Below are 7,869 nucleotides of genomic sequence, written 5' to 3' on the forward strand. Positions count from 1 at the left end.
TTGTGCAAATGAACACCTACCCATGAACACCCCCACCATGCGTGCATGCCTGTGCACACACAAAAACACATGCTGCTTTCTCTGGCTGGATGCCTCACTGAAATCTGTGCTGTGTCCACGCCTGCTTTACAAATACCCTGATCGTGTCCCCAAGAGGTGACAATCACCAGGCACTCAGACGGAGCTTTAAGTAATGTTGACATAAAGGTAGACTGCACATGCAGTTACTTTACTTCTGGGGCTGAAGCTTGATGACAAGGAACCCATAGAATATGCTGCAGGGAGGTTGGAGTGGATGATCTCTAAGGTCCCTTCTACCCTCAGCTGTTTTATAACAGCTAATTTTATGAGCATAAGCCGGTGTGGAGGCTGGTTTGGTACTTCATCTCTAAGATCCAAAAGAGAATATTGATGGAAACAGACTTCCATTTTTGATTCTTACATTTTCAATTCAATTTAACACCTTGTTTGACTTTTTTTTTCCCTTCAGATATTTTTGTTGCATGTTGCTATTGCCGGATAGAAGGATGATGTTTGGGGGAAAAGGCATTTAGGGAAAACATCGGCAGCGTCATTAGGAATATTTTCAGTTGGGTTATTGCAATCACTGCACTACATCTCACAAGGTCCTAAAGTTAAGAAACGAGCTGTTCCATGCATTAATGTTTATGTCACAGCAAGTCAGAAAAGGCTGTTATTTTTTTGTCAAGTAACTGCTTCTTTGAAATTTCCCTTTAAAGCTTTTGCCTTGGTAGAATTAGAAAGTCTTCACTTACAGCAACTCTTTCCCCCTTTATTTTTAATGAAGACAAAATGGTTTTGGGGAGGAACACCCTAATAAATTCTGAAGTCAGTGTGGTACTATTAATGCTTTTCATTGCTCTGTGGAAGGAAGGAAGGGAGCTGAGTTACTTTATATGGCTTAATTATACACATTAGGTCACAATCACCATCCTTAAGTATCACTTTTAGCTCTTCCCCTGTGCTTTATTTGTGTGTAGAAATTTGATTATAATGTTGCATCTGCACTGTTCATCTGTTTCTGTGTTAGAACAATGTCTTCAGTGCTTTAGCACTTAGCTGTGAAATTGCCTTTATTTTTCTGTTTTTAAACGTGTTTGAAGTCTTTTTACTTCAGCATTTGAGAAAGTTCTGCTGTTTTCAGGATTTTTTTTTTGTTGTTTCAGCTGCAAATCTCAAGGTTTAAAAGAGGAAAAAAAATGAGGACGTTGGAAGTTGTCTGCTTTTCACTGTCCTGAAATACACCTGTGATACTCAGAGATTCTCCAGAAAAGCAGTGTGAACTTTTTTGCACTCCCTTTCTGTGTTTCTCCTGTTTCTCCTTTAATCCTACTGTGCTTTGCCCTAACAAGCAGTGGGTTTTTTTCCTGTCTTGGATGGTAAGAATGCTGAACAGAGGTGAATCTTGAACATTCGTTTATGCCACCTATGTTTGAAAGCCATTTCCCCATCATTAGGCAATATTTATCTTTTATTGCTTGATAGGTTTTCCTAAGTTCCAGTTTCCCCTTGTCAGAGGAAGAATGTCAATTCTAAATACTGAAAAACATTTTTCCGTTGTTGCTTCAGTTCAATCCACCTTTTGTTTCACATTCCACAGCCCTCCTGTTGATTGACTCGACATGGAGAAGCAACAGGGATTCAGCTGAATCTACATTTTCCTGGCTGGTAAACATCCCTGCTTTTTGTCACGAGGCAGTGATATCCACCCCCACTCTCACATACAATGTGAAAAATCAGGTCAGGTATAACAGCAGGGCTTGAGATAAATTTTCTGGGAAGCAAACTTTGCCCAATATCCATCTAAAGCTCATCTCCGTGATCTTTTTCATCATCCCATTTGATGTTTTATCAAAGCTGTTTCTTCCTTTCTTGCAGCACTGTATGTTATTGCTTGAAGTGAAGGCTATGTATTTGTTTTTAGAGTTTATCCACTTAAATCTGAGCAGAGTGAAATACAAATAATCCTATGCTTTGTTGACTAATACTCTTGCAGCTAAGCAGGGGAGAAAGGAGGAGGTGAACTTTTCACACTACCATCTGTAACCAGCTGGTTCTGCCATTCAAGCTTCAGTTTGCTTGAGGCAAATAACTGTACTGTGTATTGCAGCATGCAGGAGATACATTTTATTTCTGTGTAGTGAGTTATCAGCAGTTCATTGGAAAGGTCATCTTTTGTAGTATCACTTGTTACAGGAGACATAACATTTCCTAGAGATGATTTTTGATAGATGCAATTATTCCATTAGAGCTAAATGTGTTAAAAGAGTGGACAGATGTACAGCTGCAGGCAAACTATATGTAAATCTGGGATGATCTTTTCTTGTACTAGCACAATTTCTTTGTAGCAAGACTTCTGAAACCGAAGAAGCGTGTGGGCTGTGATGTGCAGTAGGAGTACTGTTTGTGATCACCTGAGGAGGGTGGTAGATCACAATAGCTGGAGATGCTTGTGAAGGAAAGGGAATGTAGCAGAACAGTAGCTGAGCAGATTTGGGCATCAGTTTCCAATTCCTGCATTCTTGTGTCAGGATCCTGAATTATGCTAGGCTCCTGTTAAACTGACATGAAATAGTTGCAGTATTTTCTGTCCTAGATAGGTTCTTGCTCCTCTGAATAGCCTCTTGGTTTAGGAAATAGGCTGGTATTGGATGAATAAACCAGAAAGCAAACACGTTACAGTAATTTTGATAGCCTGTCAAAACACAGTATGGCTCTGCCAGGACTGGTTTGACTCTGGATTCCTACAGTGGTCCCACAAGATTCAAAGTTGTGCAGGCTGGTGGCCTTCAACTGCTTAAGTGCCATCTTCCTATATGATAATCAACCCAGTCATGCTAATGACAGATAAGGGTGAGTAGAATGGCTGAATGTAACTTTTTCAACAGCTTCAATCACTGGGGCTAAAAATGGTTTTAACTGGTCTTTTGTCTGCCAGGTAGCAGCACTGCTGACATTCAGCTGGCTGTATTTAAGTGTCTAGAGCCAGCTCAAAACCCGCTTGTAACCAGCAGCTTATCTATTTTAGAATAGTTGGCTGCCTGAGGGAATGATCATTTCTCCCAGCTCCTTACTTGGAGGTAACTTTTTACTTTGACTTGGTAGTCTCTTTTAAAAACAACCAAACCAACAAAAAGAACCAACAAAGTCCATCAAAATAAAACCACAAATAAAGGCCCACAACCCCTCCTTCCCTTCTCTCATTCTCCCCACCTCCCTGTCCCCATTAAAGGATTCCCCCCTTCTCCCTCTAACACCACTCCCACCTTGCCAAAAGAACCACACCAAGCCCACCCCAATACAGGTGAAAACGAGTTTTGGAAATGCCAAAGCATGGAAAAAGCAATGATTTAGGCAGCAGATAGTCATCCCTGCTGAACAATGTGTCTCAGAAAAGTAGAATTGGCAGCAGCAATGCTCCTGCAATCATGATCTTGACAAATTGCTGTGGATCTGATTTGACTTTATTATCTTTTAATCCCAGTGGATTACCAGGAGGGAAGGGAAATAATTAATAATGACAGATTTTAGTTAAAGTTAATTTGTCGTTGGTGGAACTAATTGCGTGTTCCAGGTGTTCATCAGTTTAGGAAGACAATATTTAACTTTCAAATGTTCCAAATACAATGTGGTTAATTAAACATGATTAAACTGGGTTTACAAACGTGCAACTAAGTCTATGTAATTATTTGTGGTATGCATCATGCAAGATGTACATGGTTTAAAAAAAACTTGCTTCTTTAAGAGACTATCTTATGCTTTTATGTTGCTATAAAGGTATTTACAGCTTGCTGTGCTTTTTAAGACAGATCTGTGGAGAATCTGTAGTGAGATACTGAACTAGCAGATCAGTGGTGAGCCATAAAAAAGATGGGCGTGGGACAGCAGAACCTGCTCAGAATTTGCACCCCAGTGGTGTCAGTCTTGTGGGAGCTGGTCAAAGCTGGTGGTTCTTTCCTGCCTGCTCTCAAACCAGAAGGTTTTCATACAGTGAGCTCAGTGTTCATTGGGTGCTCTGGCTTGTTGGGTCATCCTTAACATTTGTTTTAGAGCAGATGTTTGGTGAGAGAACAAGGTATGTACTAGTGGGTTGAAAGCCTTTGAGAAGGGTGTCTGGGCCTCTCCTGGGTGCTCTGGCTCTTGTGGTGGCTTTGCTGCAGATGGAGATGTCTCCTGAAGAGAAGTCGGTGTGAGGCGTGAGGCACCACTGATGGTTATGAGGGAGGCTTTAGAGCCATACTCAAGCGCTGGATTACGTAGCTGCGGTGTGTCGTTTACAGGCCTCGAAACCCCTCGCTCCTCGCTTGCCCCCCGTTTCCGGCCGCGGCCGGAACAGCCTGCGCGGCCCTCAGCCCGCCGCGGCAGGCGAACGTGACGTTGGGCTGCCGCGCCATGCGCCCGGCCACAAGATGGCGCTGGGGTAGTCACGCAGCAGAGGAGGGTCAGCGTGCTCCAGCAGAGGCTCCCAGCGGCTCCCACCCCTCTCTGTGCCTGAAGGTTCTGCTGCTCTCCCAGAGTAGTGTAATCACTTGTTAAATTATGGCATGGGCTCGGTCTGTCTGCTTGGGGTCTGTTTCGATTAGTGTTTTCTTGTCCTGCCCCAGACAATTGCCTTGGCTGTCAAACGCCGCATTGAGGAGCAGGTGGTGAGGTGAGTGTCTAGGCTGGCAAGGCCTTCTGTTGGGGAGAACACAAATCCAGGGGTGTGCTGCAGCTTCTGCTTGGAAATGGAAACCCTTCATCACAGAGTGCTTTTTACAGGAACTGCAGGTGGCAGTAGGAGCTAAGTTTTACAGGGGGGGTGTTAGCATTAAATGTCTTTCCTTCACAGTGGCTTGGCATATGGCAGAAGTTTGCTGCTCTGCAAGAAGCCTTCTGTTCAAGTCAGCACTCTTTGTTTTTAAGGACTTCTCAGGTCCTTTTAGGTGTAATATTTTCAATAACTGTAATGATACAATTGGGATGCCTTGCACTGCTGTTCCCTGGGGTGGATTTCTGGTGGTTGTTTTGCAGCATTGGCAGTGGTCTATAAATGCTCCTTGAATTCTGCTTATATACTGTGTTCTAACTGGGAAAGTAACTCAAGTGGTATATTACTTAGGTTTACCACAATCAAAGTTGCACCTATTCGAATGTAAGAAGCAGGTGGGTTGGTGTACATTGACCATAGGACTCCAAAGTCCTGTGTTATACAGAAGAACCTTGAACAGATTGGAATAAACTTAAATATAGGAGATTTTGTCAGTCTTGCTGATTTTTAGTCACTGAGAAGGCCTTAATTCAAGGACTATCAAAGAAATAATGAACAGACTGTTGTCCTTCATGCTGAGTGTAATTTTGGCTTAGGAGTTACCTGTCACCTAGTGCTTCTGCTTTTAGGATACATAGATGTATTGGCTAGTTCAACCAGAATAAAGAATGTACTTGTGTTTATTGTATGCCACGGGGAACTTGCAAGAGACAATGTGCTGAAAGGTGGACTTGTGTGGTTCAAGCAGCTCACTATATGAACAGAGGCATGCCCAGGTGCTGTATGTACCTGCAGTTTAAGTTACACTGCACTGGATGATGATTAAGCTGGTAAAACTTTCCAAAACACTGAAGACTGCTATTTCTGAGTTCTGAGGTGAGGCTGAGTGCAGAGGAATCAGTTCCTAAAAAGTACTAATTGTTGTTGATGATAAAATTGTACAATGGTAAGTGAAAATTCCAGAGGACTCATTCTGATACTGGCAGGGTTGGTTCAAAATCTACCATAAATGATCTTGGTAGCATGTTTTCCAATTAAAAAGCAATAACAAAATACTTAAATATATTGCTTGGAATTAAACACTTCTCCAGAGCTAATTGCTTTTGTTGTTAGCTTTTCAGATGTGCACTAGAAAGACAACAGATAGTTTGGATTCCAAAGGACTCATCCATGTTTTAAAAGCCTTCTCTGGCATGGAGCACACTGGTGGTGTTTTCCCTCTTGTGTTTTTTCCTTGGCACTAGGTGCTGATAACAAGCCAGATATCTGTGCACTTGCTTCTAGTCAGAGCAGGAGCTTGAATGAATCTCTGTACTCGAGCCAGTGCTGTTACAGAGCACGTCCCAGCCTCCCGATGGGAAATACTAACACAAAGTATGATGTAGAACTGTAGTACCCATTAAAATGCAATTATTTAGGGCACGTAGAAAAGAGAGCATATTATAAATTAAACAAAGAACAAGATGCATTTTAATAACTGCTCCTGAGTAATGGAAAAATCTCAGAGTGCACAAATAGGGTTTTACTGTTGGTGTGCTGCTGTGGAGGAGGATCCTGGGGAGGAAGCTCAGAATGGAGAGAGGTGTTCTGGGCACGTATTCAATCACAGTTTAAAGTGAATTAGCTTGAACTGTACTCGTGGGCCATTCCTATTCCCTTATCACAAACATTTGTCTGACTTTATTTGGCTGAATGTCTGATGAGAGCAAATGTCAGGGTTCTGTTGCCTGCCCTGAGCGCCAGATTTGGCTTGCATGCAGGAGTGCACCTGTATGTGTCCAATCCAGGGAGAACTGGAGTACCCTGTGATTTACCTTAACAATTATAATCAAAGCCACACATCTCAAATTATGAATGTTTGATCTATAGAGCTTATAATCAACTCAAAGAAGAAACACCCTAGAAGCTATTTTATTGAATAAATTTAAATGTGTTAATTTTAGAAAACAGTTGCATGTGAGCAAATGCCTAAGTTAATCAAAGTATTAATTTGTTAAGCTCTTAGGGGTATGTAAAAACTTAAACAATGTATAAATATTGCATTTGGTATGTGCATACTTACATGAAGTGTGAGTTAGATTCAGTGCACACAGCTGAATAAACGTGTTTCAGTGATGCTTAGTGTGGCTATGGGCAATTGCACAGCTCCAGTTTTGGTGCACAGTTTAAGGCCTGTTTGCCTTGTGACCAAGCTCGTGGTGGAGAATCCCAGTTCAACATCACGCCTGGAGACATGCTGGTAAGACACAGCCTTTGGGCGAAAATTCTTGCATAGTAAATTAAATGCACGTTGTGTCTGTATTTATGGAGTACACCAAACTCTGCAACTCAGCTGGAAAAAGAGAAGATGGGAGAGGTGGTGTTGCCATGTGAAATGCCACTACAGCTGGTGCTGCAGGCAATGAGAAGTTGGTGAGGCCAACAGCTGAGGAATGGTTTGCTTCTCGGTGGCCTCTGAGGTCAGCCAATGGCAAACAGGACCTGTGCAGCACATGCAGGCTGGGGTGCAGCTTTCCAGAGGCTCCCTCAGGAGCTGCAGTCTTCTCTTTGAAAGAAGTTATGAACCGAAGTTATGGTGGCTCCATAGTGTGCGTCCATCTGTTGGCGGGCATTGAAGGCTGGTGGCAGACTCTGGTAACCTTCGCTGTGGGTTGGCCATGCCTTACAGCCTGTTGGGCTTTGCATTGTTTCTATGTCTGTTTTGATCAGGGAGAATGGTGGTACCACGCCAAGGCAAATAGTACCACAGGAGGACAGAAAACAAGTATTTAAAGTTAAAGTTAATGTGCCTCTGCTTCTGCTGTGCCTGCTTTGTCTGTGTGATGTATTTGTGGGGAAAGGTACTGTGTTTGTTATTAGATTGACAGGAGATTTTAATTTCTTGCAATGCAGCAGTCTTGATCTGATTTAGCTATTCTGTGCTGGCATGTGGCAGTGGTTCGCTGTATTAACAGCTTCGCAGTAGTCTTCAGTGGGCTCAATAAAATTAATGTGAGCATTAGTCGAGTACTGACTGACAATTTTCTTAGGCTGGCCTCTGACAAGAGTTGTGGTTGGGAAATTACGATTTTCTTTTGTTATTTCATTTCACTTAATAT

This window comes from Dryobates pubescens, chromosome 30, assembly GCF_014839835.1.
Source record: "Dryobates pubescens isolate bDryPub1 chromosome 30, bDryPub1.pri, whole genome shotgun sequence".
NCBI lineage: Eukaryota > Metazoa > Chordata > Aves > Piciformes > Picidae > Dryobates > Dryobates pubescens.